Source organism: Pollicipes pollicipes, unplaced genomic scaffold (genome assembly GCF_011947565.3).
Source record: "Pollicipes pollicipes isolate AB1234 unplaced genomic scaffold, Ppol_2.1 Scaffold_4295;HRSCAF=5057_pilon_pilon_pilon, whole genome shotgun sequence".
NCBI classification, from domain to species: Eukaryota; Metazoa; Arthropoda; class Thecostraca; order Pollicipedomorpha; family Pollicipedidae; genus Pollicipes; species Pollicipes pollicipes.
In genome coordinates, this window is record NW_023596461.1 from 33,005,981 (window position 1) to 33,018,457 (window position 12,477).

General features: G+C 57.0%; 1 protein-coding gene and 2 long non-coding RNA genes across 7 annotated transcripts in view; 2 read left to right on the plus strand and 1 right to left on the minus strand.

The window, feature by feature from the left end:
• Window positions 1-12,477, minus strand: part of Ndae1 (Na[+]-driven anion exchanger 1) — a gene marked incomplete in the record, with an annotated part of 194,062 nt that overhangs the window by 16,460 nt on the left and 165,125 nt on the right.
• LOC119097594 (uncharacterized) lies at window positions 115-5,339 on the plus strand. 5 transcript variants are annotated; one of them, XR_005094158.1, is made up of 5 exons: window positions 115-152; window positions 523-630; window positions 992-1,129; window positions 3,513-3,542; window positions 5,311-5,339. It is a non-coding gene; the product is annotated as an uncharacterized LOC119097594 (long non-coding RNA). The 5 variants fall into 5 exon arrangements; XR_005094161.1 differs by having other exon boundaries at window positions 3,510-3,542; window positions 5,311-5,338; XR_005094160.1 differs by having other exon boundaries at window positions 5,314-5,337.
• LOC119097595 (uncharacterized) lies at window positions 6,201-10,297 on the plus strand. Its single transcript, XR_005094163.1, has 3 exons — window positions 6,201-6,281; window positions 8,448-8,468; window positions 10,247-10,297. It is a non-coding gene; the product is annotated as an uncharacterized LOC119097595 (long non-coding RNA).

Below are 12,477 nucleotides of genomic sequence, written 5' to 3' on the forward strand. Positions count from 1 at the left end.
GACGCCGTTGCTCAAGCTGATCCCATGCCGGTGCTGTTCGGCGTGTTCCTCTACATGGGCGTCAGCGCACTGAAGGGCCTGCAGTTCTTCGACCGCATTCTGATCATGTTCATGCGGTCAAGTACCAGCCGGACTACACGTTCTTGCGACAGGTGAGACGCGTCCAGGAAGGTTTGCGTTTACAGGGTACAGCTGTTGGGTGTGAGATTGCTGTTGATTCTAGGGCTGTCCAGCCCGCGGCTCGTGAGTTTTTTTTCTTCTTAGTTGGTCGACATCATATTCTGTTACACCTGCGAGTGGGTGCTGTGATGACGTTATGATGTTGTCCGATGCCGTACATCGCGGTCAGTTTCGAATTTAAAGTAACCTCTTTGGCCACCTAAATTGGTAGCTGGACGAAAAGAGCAATCATTCCGTATTTAAGCCAGGCTGGCGATCGCTCCGTGACTGTGCTGCCATATGACGTCGGTTGTCTTCCTTTGGCGTTATGTGGCTCAACCTACATTTCCATGCTGACTCCAGGTACCTCTGAAGCGGGTCCATCTGTTCACCTTTATACAGCTGCTGTGCCTCGTGGTGCTCTGGGTCATCAAGTCCATTTCGTACACATCAATTCTGTTCCCGATTATGGTGAGTGTGGATTGGCTGCAGCGCGCCACACAAATGCGGACTTGTTTACTGGATTATTTTAGCTAATTTCGTTGACAAATGTCTCATGAGTCTTCGAATCGTACCCGTCGCGCCAATGTTGTCAGCCACTAGGTCTGGTTTCACGGCCGTAAAACGAGCAAGCTTTCGATGACGCCCGGCGCAGCCATGGCCGCCGCCGGGCCTGGTGCGTGAGATCGCCGCCCCGGAAGCCGCCGGCGCCGTCACGCTGCGCGCGCTGGTCGCTCCAGCCGGCGCGCTCTGCCACTTGACGGCGCGTCCGGCGGCCGCTGCCGGTGCCGTCGAGCGTGCGGCAGAGGGTGACGCCCGCCGCCTCCGGCAGCTGGTGGTGATGGTCGGCATCCGGAAGCTGCTGGAGCGGCTGTTCACGTCGGGCGAGCTGCGGGTGCTGGACGACGCCATGCCCGAGTTCACGCGCAAAAAGAAGCAGGAGGAGAGCGATTGGAGGGAGGAAGAGCAGGTGAGAGGTCGCTTCGGGAAGGGGCAGGGCGAGGGACGCTCGTCCGATTCGGCTCTGGTGGTTACCAGGGCGACAGGAAGTGATCGTAGGACAGGGCTGTCGCGGAGAAAATGGACCCGAAACTGATGTTGACGTTAAAAGTGGCTATTCGTTCGCGTATTTGTGCTGAGTTTGTCCAAGGGTGCAGCAAAAGAAAATGTGTTGGTTTAATTAGGTCTTCACAACGGCCTGAATGCCTCTCAGTGTCAGGTATCTGTGGGTTGTGCACGAATGCGCACGTGTTGTAGAAAAGCGCAATGCGCTGCCAGAGACATCGGAAGGCTCTCCCATGATGCTGGGGGGTAAAATGTTTTGGCTATTTATTTCCATTCAATACCCGCACGGTCAGTGTTGACTCTATGAGAGTTGAAGTCTCAGCCTACGTAGTCGTCCTAGCTCCCGCGCCCTGCGCGTTTCTCTTTTCGTTAAGATTAATAGATCCTGATTCAGCGGGCTTTTCGGGATTGTTATGGTCCGTACCGGTGCTGAACTAGCGCTCTCTGATTGTAATCCGCCTTCCTTGCGTCATAGTACACGAACTATACGTGCACTGTGTGCTGCAAAGTCATTTGCACCGCGACAGGTTATTGTTTAACCTGTTATACCGGTTACATTTATAATACTAGGCATAATTAACCGGTTATGAAATGGAAATGAGTTATCGTTAACTTCGGGACATTGACGTGAAGGCCGCGCCGTCTCCAAACTCTGTCAACCTGTTCACATTTAGCTAACGATGTCATTTCTGTGCCCACTTTTACGTGGGTACGATATTTAAATGTCATGGGGGCATCGCCGCAGTGCGCCGTATGTGCGGTCATGCCTTCTTGGAACGAAAGCGCTCAACGCTGTGGTTGTCGTCATAATTCTTCACGTGATCCTGGCAATCCTGGTAATCTCTCGCTCCCCTGGTTGGCTTGCGGGTGATGCTTTTATATGAGTTAAACGACTTCTCTGCTCCTTATGAGAGTTGCGATGCGTGGAGCGCCTCTGTCTTCTCGGAACGTTTCCGTAATCGTCACAGGCATCATCCCGACTCCGTTCCCACGGCTCACCGCATCACTGAGCGCACCCGCCGGTCTGTCAGCCCCGTCACTGATGCGTTATTCATCGAACGGCTTCAGCTCAAATGCTAATCGCACGACAGCGTGCAGAACCGCCGAACGTTCGCACGATCGCGGCGCGCCCGTCGGCTCCGCGATCGACTGCGGCGCCCTGCGATCCATCGGCTGAGGCGCGGCGTGTCCGCGGACCTGTCGCGCCCCCACCGCGACAAAACGGTGCGTCGCCAGCGCCGCCCCGCCCGCGCGCCGACGCGCCGCGTCCGGCGGCCGCACGCGCCGCGCTCATTGCCCTAAGTGGGGTCCCGTGTCGGCCCGTGTCGTACCGGTGTCGCGCGTCCGGCACCGTTACCCGGCGCCGGCGCCGCGCGCGCGCGCAGATGGCGCCACAATCGCATTTGCATCGCATCGGTGTGCAGCATCGCGGCCATTGTCGCGCACGGCGGGCCATTGTCGGCGGCCGGGGCGCGTTTTTGGGGGCGGCGGCGGCGGCGTCCGCCGCGCGGCCGTACGCGCCGGCCGTGTCGGACAAGGCGCCGGGCGGTGCTTAGGCGCAGGTCCCGAGGGCGCCGATTTGTCGCGTCGCCCGGCCGGTAATGGTTTAATGGACTCGGCACGGGCTTACCGCTGTTCCGAGACGCGCCTAACGGTCAGGGGTGAGCTGTGCTTTTAGCAGCGCGCCGGCGGTGCTGATCCGCCTGGGAAGCGGCCTCAGGCTGCGCCAGCTGGCTGGCGAACGGGCTGACGCTTCCGGGTCGGGGCTGACATCCGCACCATCAGCGACGAAGGACGATGGCGACTTTGTGCTGACAATGTGCGCAAGCCAAACTCTGATATGATGTAGGGCTTGGTTTGACTGTGCGCCGCTGTCGTTAGGCAATTTGGGTAAGTTAAAATGTAACGGTGGCGTGAAGTAGAAAAGTTACGTAAACATGACCCAACGTTATCACTCCTCAACTGAGCCAGGAGCCCATGAAAAACTGGCTCTGCCAGTGCTTTCGCTCAGATATGCTACAGGCAACCCGTCATTATCTGTTCTTGGTAAGTGTCCACTACAGACCGCCATCCAGATCCGTTCCCCCCCCCATCGGAATTGCCTCGGATCCGCCCCCCACCCCCCCCCCTGGATCCGTCCCCCCAGCTCCGTCCCCCCGGATCCGCCCCCTTTCAGTGCGCTAGTTGGACTCGGCTACGTCCTTGCACGACTGCTCGTAACGGGCTGCGACTCGGCCGCCTGCTCGGAGTGTGTTGCGCCGCTGACACCGTCTGTGCCGTTTCAGCAGGCGTTGATGGAGGTGACGGTGGGCGTTCAGGTGTGCAGAGCTCCGTGTGCTAGATGTGACGTCTGAGAGCATGATACCCGCGCTGTGCATGAGACGGGCCGTTGCATGCGTTTTGAGCCCGCTTGGACGCGATGGTCGTGGAGTTGTTGAAGCAGTTCGGATCGAACGACGCCCAAAGCTTTGGTGTGCATGGTTTTGGTGGGTAAGAAGTCTTAAGTCCATGGGAAAATACACCCCTCGTGTTGTGCGAGTCTTAATAACCTTGCGGGTCGTTTCAGTCGGACACAGTTGAATGAATCCCCACTGCACAGTTTAGTTTGCATCCGGACGAAGGAATGACGTCACAGTGCGCCTGGTCCCATTCTCCGCTCCGTTGCACTGGGCTAAATTTGTTGTCCTCCGGCATTTGCTTGGTCGGCTCGGTGGATGCCCACTATCACGGCATGCACTTGCCGCAACACCACCATGCCAATCTGCGTGTGTGCGTGCGCGTACTGCACCATCACTTCTCCCGCCGGTGCGCAGTACGCTTTGTGACGGAGCTATCGCGTGCACACGCAGTATGAGAACCAAGAATATGAGTGTCAGTCGGCATGTCTCTCAAAAGGTTGTCAGGGGGGAAAATAACTGGGGAACATGGTATGGCTTGGGCGTGATTTGGGGAATGCGACTTGGTGAGCTCCTTTTCTCTCTTGCGGTCTGTCTGCCGGCCCTTCCGGCTCCCTTCGGCTGGATGCTGGTTTGTAAGCGATATTTGATTTGTCGAAGCAAAAGCTTGCTTTGTGCTGTGGTCAAAGCTGGCTTCCGGACTGGCGCTGTTACCGAGTGCACTTAGACGGCTTCCTCTCTCAATGAGTTATGGGCTTGGGTTTGATATTTTGTCAAGCTTTCCTTTGTTTCATGCGATGAACAATTATATATTCTGTGACAATTATTGGACGCCTACGTCGGGAGTCACCCAAATACTGTTGAGCTGCTACATATCTAATCACAGCGCGTCGGCTAGTGAGCCAACAACCAGCGCTCGCACTTAGCAACTCAACTAGCGCTTTCGCGTTTGCCTTTCGCGCCTGCCGTTCCGCACAGGCCCTTTATTCCGTGTGTGCAGCCCCTGAAGCCTCCTTTTGTCCGCTTCCTCATTGCTGACTGGCGCAGCTCACTCTGCATTACGTGATCAGTCCTTTCACCTCTACTTGTCACTCCCTCGAACCACCTCTGCTCCCTGTCGCCCATTTTTTGCCCCATTCCATGGCAACTATTCACCTACCACCGCATGCCCAGCAACGCGCATTCCATTCACCCCACACTCTCGCCCATCCCATCACACTCTCTCACCTCACCCCATCACCTACCCTTCACCGCTACCCCAGACAGGACCCGCGCACCGCACCCAGCACCGGACCCGGGCACCGCACCGCACCGGACCCGCGCACCGCACCCCAGCACGGACCCGGGCAGCACCCAGCACCGGACCGCTCACCGCACCAGCACCGGACCCGGGACCGAACCCAGCACACGGACCCTCTCACCTCACCCACCACCTTACCCTTTCACCTCAACCCCATCACACTTTACCCTCTCACCTCCACCCCATCACCTTACCCTCTCATCACTCACCCCATCACCTTATACCTTTTACCCCACCCCCCTCACGCTATACCGGGACATCGTCTGATCCCGCCCACCAGGCGGCCAGTCGGCTGCCACCAGAAACACCGCTTTCGCACCTAGCTCGTGTTTAGTTCTGTTCTCCGGCACTTCTGCGTCTTCACTGGCGGCGCGTTCCTGTGTCCAACAGCAGGAGTGCGGCAAGCTGCCCATCAACGATGTCCGGGCAACCTTGACCATCCCTCTGGTCATGTGGCAACGGTCATGCGGATCCACGCTGGAACAGCGTTCAACATCTCGGAGGAGGTCAACCCGCTCCGGCATCTGGCTCGGCCATTAACCAAGGAGAACAAGCAGCCCAAGCCGCGCGACGCTGACGGCAAGCCCGTCGGCGATGGACGGGCGCAAGGAGGAGCGAAACACCGCAGGTTAGGGGGGCGTGCGCGCTGGGGGCTCGGAAGGCGGGCGGTGCTCGGGCCCGTCGAGTCGTTTCGAGTGTCATTAAACCCCGCTGGTCGTGCAAATCTCCCGTAGTTTCAGCCAGTTAGGAAAAGGGAGTTAGTAAACGCAAGGCTTCACTGGCTGTAATGTCATTGCAGCGGTTATGTGACAGGATGTAGTGGCGCCTTGCTTCCATGCTCAGTTTACCCCAAACCGGAACCCTTTTTCCCCTGCCGCCGTACTCGCCGCCTCCTGTCTTGCTGCTGTGGTCGCACCGTGACCTTCTCTCGTATTGCCTGCACTGCCGCCGCTGCTGTAGCGGCCGCAGCGGCCGCGTGTCCTCGTGCCGTCCTCTCACGCGTTCCCGTGCCACCACGGCCGGCCTCGGTGCCACCACGGCCGTGTCCTCGTGCCGTCCTCTCACGCGTTCCCGTGCCACCACGGCCGTGTCCTCGTGCCGTCCTCTCACGCGTTCCCGTGCCACCACGGCCGTGTCCTCGTGCCGTCTTCTCACGCCTTCCCGTGCCACCACGGCCGTGTCCTCGTGCCGTCTTCTCACGCCTTCCGTGCCACCACGGCCGTGCCCTTACGTGCGCGCTCCGCCGCAGCCATCGCCGCCACAAAAACGGCAAGGGGAGCAGAGCATTGAGGACCCGACGGCGACGCGCCTGTCCACCATGCACGAGGAGGAGGAGGAGGACGCGGGGCATCACCATCCAGGTTGGCGGGCACCACCCTGAAGGTCAGCCAGGTCAAACTCTCCCTCTCATGCTCGAGCTGTCTGCCTCTCTATCTATCTCTTGCGCTCTCGCCTCTTCGCTGCCTGTCTCTTGTTGGGACGCGGGCTGGCGCGGCGGTGGGCGCGGCAGGACCGGGTCGGGCCGGTCAGGGCGTGCGTAACGCCCGGCTAGGTCAGGTCAGGTCAGGGTGGGCTGGTCACTCACGTTTCAGGTGGTTTGGTAGAGGGTACGGGCGCTTAACTCCGTCATCCGCGTATCCACAACATGCCGTAACCAGGGGCTTCTTACGGAAATCGTGCAGGTGCGTTTGGTGGCCGGGTCTCGCTTGTTCTGGCGGTGGTTTGTGTAGCGGTTTTTGAATGCTATTTAATGGCGGATGCTTAAAGATTAGAAACAGTCGATGATTCGTTCTATGCCGGATGCATCATAACGAGCAGACCAAGAGGAAAGTGCGATCGTATGCGTGTTTATGCGATGTTCGGCTGCGATCGGTCGAGGAGGTTAAGATGACTTGTGATCAACAAATGTTAATGCAGACAACGTTCCAATGTTCCAACTTGATGGCTCTTTAGCCCAGGAAATATGGAGAGGCTTATGTTCTGTGATGCTGCATGATATTTTATATTTCACGACGCGCACATAGGTGCCGTCCAGAGAATCTTTGGACCCTGCTGCCGTAATCACCAGATCGAGTCAGTGCGCCAAAAACGGCTATGGGGGGTCCTTGGCACTGTGCATGGTCATCGTGTTAGTTACTATTTCTGACATTTGTTTAACATTGGCTGCTGGGTAAGGACCAGGGTGCCGTGCCCAAAGGTGCCTATATCATAAGAGCCATGATGCAGCTTTTGTCGCAAGTTCCCGTCGCGCCATTTCATGGGCACAGTTCAGTAATTGCACGAGTCATCACACCTGCCGGAGGCCTCTGTCAGCAAACGATCCCCGCTACGCCAGACTAGAAGTCAGGAGTCAGAGTCAGTTGAGGGATGTTCAGGAGTCAGCTAGGCTCTCTCTCTGAGCACCTCTGCTCCGCTGCCCCGCCCGGTCCCGCGTCTCCGCGGAGGGCGACGGCGCGGCGTCCTAGCGCTCGCCGGCCGCGGCGTCGCCGAGGACGGCCGGCGCAGGACAGGTCCCAGACAGAGAGGGTTTGACCGGGCTAGACGTCGGCGCGCAGCAGGCTCTCCGGCCAGCAGCACGGCGGCGCAGGGTCGCATCGTCGCGCCGCCCGAGTTCCTGCCGTTCGAATCCATGCTTGATTCGGCGACGGCTACTGCAGCCGGCTGGTGCCAATCGGTAGTCACCTAGACGTCACTCGAGCTCCAGCTCTATGCCCCTGCTCTCAGTTTGTGGCCGGGGCCTGCGAGCGTCAGGCGGCGCGGCGCGGGTGTGTGCCCGTGTTTCTGCGCCGCGGTCAGCCTGCTGCGCCGCCTTCGTCCGTGTTGGTACCTGTGTGGCGCGGTGTGCTGGCTGGTGCTGTGCTGTCCGCCGCACACCTGGCGCGGTGCGGGGGCGACCCATTCCGCGTAGCTGCCTTTGCCAGGGCGGCGCTGGATGGTCGGGAGGTCGCTGAAAGGTGATGACAGTCTTGATACGTGCACAGGTCAAATGTGGTCAAAACGGTGGATTTATAGCCCGCGCGCGGCCTGTTATGAGGTGCGCTGCAGCCCTCATCTTTAGCGGGTGCCCTCGGTATTCTGTTGTCTGAAGCTCTGTCTGTAGCCTATCTCCATACGAGTATAAAGCAGCACAATGTTTTGATGATTCAAACTGAGATTAATAATTTTGGCACCGTAATTTTATACTGAGAGGATGTGGCGTCACATTGGTTCGTGATCAACAGCTTCAGCTTTTAACAGGCCGAAACGGAGCTATCAATCTCGCTGGCTGCAGTTAGTTAGGGGTCGTTGCCCACATGCAGTACGTTATAGTCTCTTGATACATGATACTCTTCTAACCTCTGTCATTTTTAGGATTTTGATGGCGTGTTGCTTTTGCTTTTAGAAGCGTGAGTTTTGTCTGTTGTGGTTCGTGTTTGCCGCCTCCCTCACCGCCCCCCGCTCGCGTAACTTGTCCCAGCGTCTTCTGACTGTCTCAAACTCCGCACGAGAGCTCGATCTTTTCAACTGAGCATGACCTCTCATTACAGCGCAGAAGAGATCTGTTAAGAGTGAGTAGTGGTGCCCGTGGTGTGGTACTGGCTTCCCTCAGACTCCGAATGGAGTCCCAAATTGTGCTTGCCTACCATATTTTGATGCCAGATATTTTTGTGCAACCGCGTCCTTAAGCAGCCCTTTCGATGTGCTTCACCTGCTTTGGGTACACCATACGTGTACTTTCGAATCGTTCCATTGGCAACTGGTGCTTAATTAGGCTGTGTTGGCGGCAATTTTGTCTCGGTCAGAAATAAATCAAGGGGCAGAGTTGTGTAGATACACATGTAAAGTTTTTGTCGTCGGGTAATAGACGTGGATGAGAACGGTAGCATGCGTGAGCCAGTGGCACGTGTGTCAATCAGGCGGCATCCGCTAGGTAAAGTTTTGGCTGCCGGGCAATAGACATGGATGAGAACGGTGGCATGCGTGAGCCAGTGGCACGTGTGTCAATCAGGCGGCATCCTCCATGCAAAGTTTTGGTGCCGCCGGGCAATAGACCGTGGATGATAACGGTAGCAGCTGTGAGCCAGTGGCACGTGTGTCAATCAGGCGGGGTCCTTTCTGGCATTGTCACTGTTTCCGGGTGTCCTCTTGAATGATTTGTTATCGTTTGGTGCCCCAACCACGCCGAGCAAAATACCCTCGGGATCGAACCACGTGCTTGCGTAATGTGTCGACACTTGGCCTCCCATCCCAAGCGTGAGGAGCGTATAATCGAAACGGTAGGAGAGGGGAAGTAACTCGCCGGCTTGATCTTGTTTGCGCATTGGCGGCAGTGGGCGATGAGAATTCCAACCTTGACGTGTTTGAACGACCGGAGGTTTGACGGCTCGTGCCATAATGGCTCGAGCCGTGGCTGCTTTAGGCGGAAGAGGTTTGACGGGCTGGTGCCATAATGGCTCGGGCTGTGGCTGCTTTAGGCGGAGAGGTTTGACGGCTCGTGCCATAATGGCTCGAGCTGTGGCTGCTTTAGGTGGAGAGGTTTTGACGGCTCGTGCCATAATGGTTCGAGCTGTGGCTGCTTTAGGCGCAGAGGTTTCCGTTTCGGCTTTTTGCAGGTGTTGCTTTAAAGAACCTAAAAATGGTTTTAGAGTGACGAAAATGTCATTGAATTGGAATGTTGTGGCCGCGTTGCGGACATTTTGTCACTATGTTCTGCGCGTCATTAAATACAATCTGGTTTTCTGTGAATCACGTGGCTTCCGTGTCAGATATGTTGAGGCTAGATGTGAATAACAGCATTTTACCATGCACGTTTGCCACGAGCCGTGTGGAGATTTGAGGCTTTGGTTTTTGTTTTGGCCGTGGTCCGTTCAGCGCGTTGTTCCGGTAGATGTCATGGTTGTGTCCCTTCGCCTCTGAAAAGTTGTGTTCTCTGCTAGACATGGAATTGCAGTTATTCAGCTCATTAGTGCCTCATTTTATCGCTGGCTGTTGTAAGGAGTTTATGCAAATGTGCAGTAGCCGAGAATCGAACTCGAAGTGCTCTTTATTACCAGACGGTATATGTCTGCCTGAACAACCGCCTCTTGTTTCTGTTTTCCCATGTTACCGCCAACGAATATAGCTTCTGGTCTGTGCTTGACCGCGGACGCTTTCGAATGGGGCTTCTGCATAACATTTTTGCAGCGTTTTTATTTTATTTTTGTTATGTTCATTTCACTGTCAATGACTGCCCTGCCTGCGCCCTGCATGCGTTTCGCGAGGCGTACCTATGTTCGTAGTCTTTGTAATTTTTGACCAGCGTCACCGTTTTTATTCTGTGTCTAGTAAACCTGTACGTTGTTTTCAGATCGAGAGGATAAGCTCTGATGAGAAGTCCCAGCTCCGGTTCGGTGAACAAGAAAAAGCTCAGAAACTGTTGTGTAACGTACGCGAACTTAGTCCATTGTGCTCTCCGCGCGCCACAGAGACGTCGACGGCCGGCGAAGTCAGCAGAACTTCCGTGATCGCCCGCCAGGTGTCAGAGGGAATAGTGTCCCAGTGCGGTGCGTCGTTTTAGCGAAGGCAGCACCCGCTGGCGCTTCCAGGCCCGACGGTTTGTACTGTCGCGGCGGGGTTGTGTAACGGCTAGCACGCGCCAGGCCTGTGAGCATCGAGAGTGAAATTAATGTTTCCCGTCCCCGCGGCCGTTACCGAGCGCCCCATCAGGGCCCCGTCCCTCCTCTTCCGACCCGGGGCCCGCAGCTGGTCGCGGCGCCCGCGGGCAGCCCGGCCGGCCCGACGAGGCGACGGATCCGGATCAGATTCGGGTCCGACGGGCGCCGGTGCGCTTCGGTCCGCACCGCCAGGCCGTGGGTGGGGCCCCGCCCGGTAGAGAGGCGCTGTCGGCCGGTGACGGACCCGACCCGAGGTCGCGAAGGCCGCCATCGTCCGGCCAACCCGACCCGACCTGTCCCGTCCCGACCCTGACCTGACCTGACCTCTTGGAGGGGCCGCCACGACGGCGCGTAGATTCGTCTGTCCTCGCTTGTGATAGGGTCGGATGCGATCGGTGTTAGCGGCCGGCTGACGTTTCGACTCGTCTTGACTCGCCTCGACTCGTTTCGACTCGTCTGGTCTTGCCTCGACTCGTTTGAATCGTCTCTGTGGCGCTGCCCGCGGCAGGAGGTGAGCGGCGAGGGTTGTGTCGTTTTATCTGGCGGACGTTCCCTGGCGACTCCGAACGTTTTTTTTTCTCGGTTGCTCCGCGGGTTTGGATGACGCGCCTAGCTGTGCTGACACTAACACCCGTATGTCCTGCTTTTTGCCCACTAAAACCGTTTTCGTATCGCCGCCCCTGACGCCGCGTGAGGTTAGGCGTCCGTTTTACAGACTGAATGCGTTGTGTAACCGGTGCAATGTGTTAGGTGCTGCCGCCGTTGGGGGCAGCACACGGCCCGCGTCCACCGGATGGTCCAAGCGGCTGGCGCGCGATTTTCAGTTTTGCGCGCTTCGACTGTGCCGCGAGCCGTTTCCGCGTCATTTTATCTCATTCTTGGTTAGAAGCCATGCGTCCCTGAGAAAAGCCAGCATAAACCCTACAATATGGTGCGTGTCGCTGCGTTCAGTTCCGTTCCGTTCCGTTCCGTTCCGTTCCGAGCGCCGGTCCCGGCGCGAGCGATCTCTTGGCTTGGAGACGGCGTTGCCGGTCAATACAAACGATAATACAGTGGAGGGCGGACGGCGACGGCGCGTCGCCACCGCGTCCGCGTCAGCCGGCCTATATGTAGGGCTTTCCTGTGCGCGTGTGTGCGAGTGTGGAAGCGCGTGTGAGCGTGCCACTGTAGGGCGGGCGCCGGGCCGCGGTCGGACCCGGCGCGGCGCGCTCGTCGCGTTCGTCGGGAGTGACGCGGCGCCGACGGTTGGCCGATCTTGGTGTTTTGTTGTCGCCAGCGGGGTCTAGGACGGCGAAATAACGGAACGTGTACCGTGGCTGGTGTCTGGCGCCATGTGGGACCACGGGACGTCGCAGGGACATGCTGACTGCGGAGTCTGGGCGCTGGGCAAAGTTCTGAATCCGCGCAATGATCGAAGATATGGAGCCTGCGGTTACGACTACGGGAAAAGTTTCGTAAGAGACTAACGTTGGCGTGAATTCGTCATCACGAAAAAGAACAGCAGCCGTTAAACCTCAACGCGAATTTGAAGTTGATGTGATATGAAAATTTGAAACACAGTTTCTTAAATGTGATAAATGTTGTGAATAATCTAGCTAAGTTGAATAATATATGATGCTATATAAAATATTACGGCATGATATATATATATATATATATATATATATTATATATATTGCATATATATGGCCTATAGCATTATGTGATAATAACGACCGAATGCCGTAACTTCAGCTGATCACAGCACGAAGCTCTCTTGACAATGTGAATGTGGAACTGAAGTGCGGAGGCCCTCAGACGGAGACGGTACTCGCCGTAACGGTAGTCACTGAGAGATCGCCAGATCCCGTCCCTGCGCACGTCCTCGCTGCATACGCGTCCCGCACTGACACTGACACCCGACACTGATACAGATTAACACCGA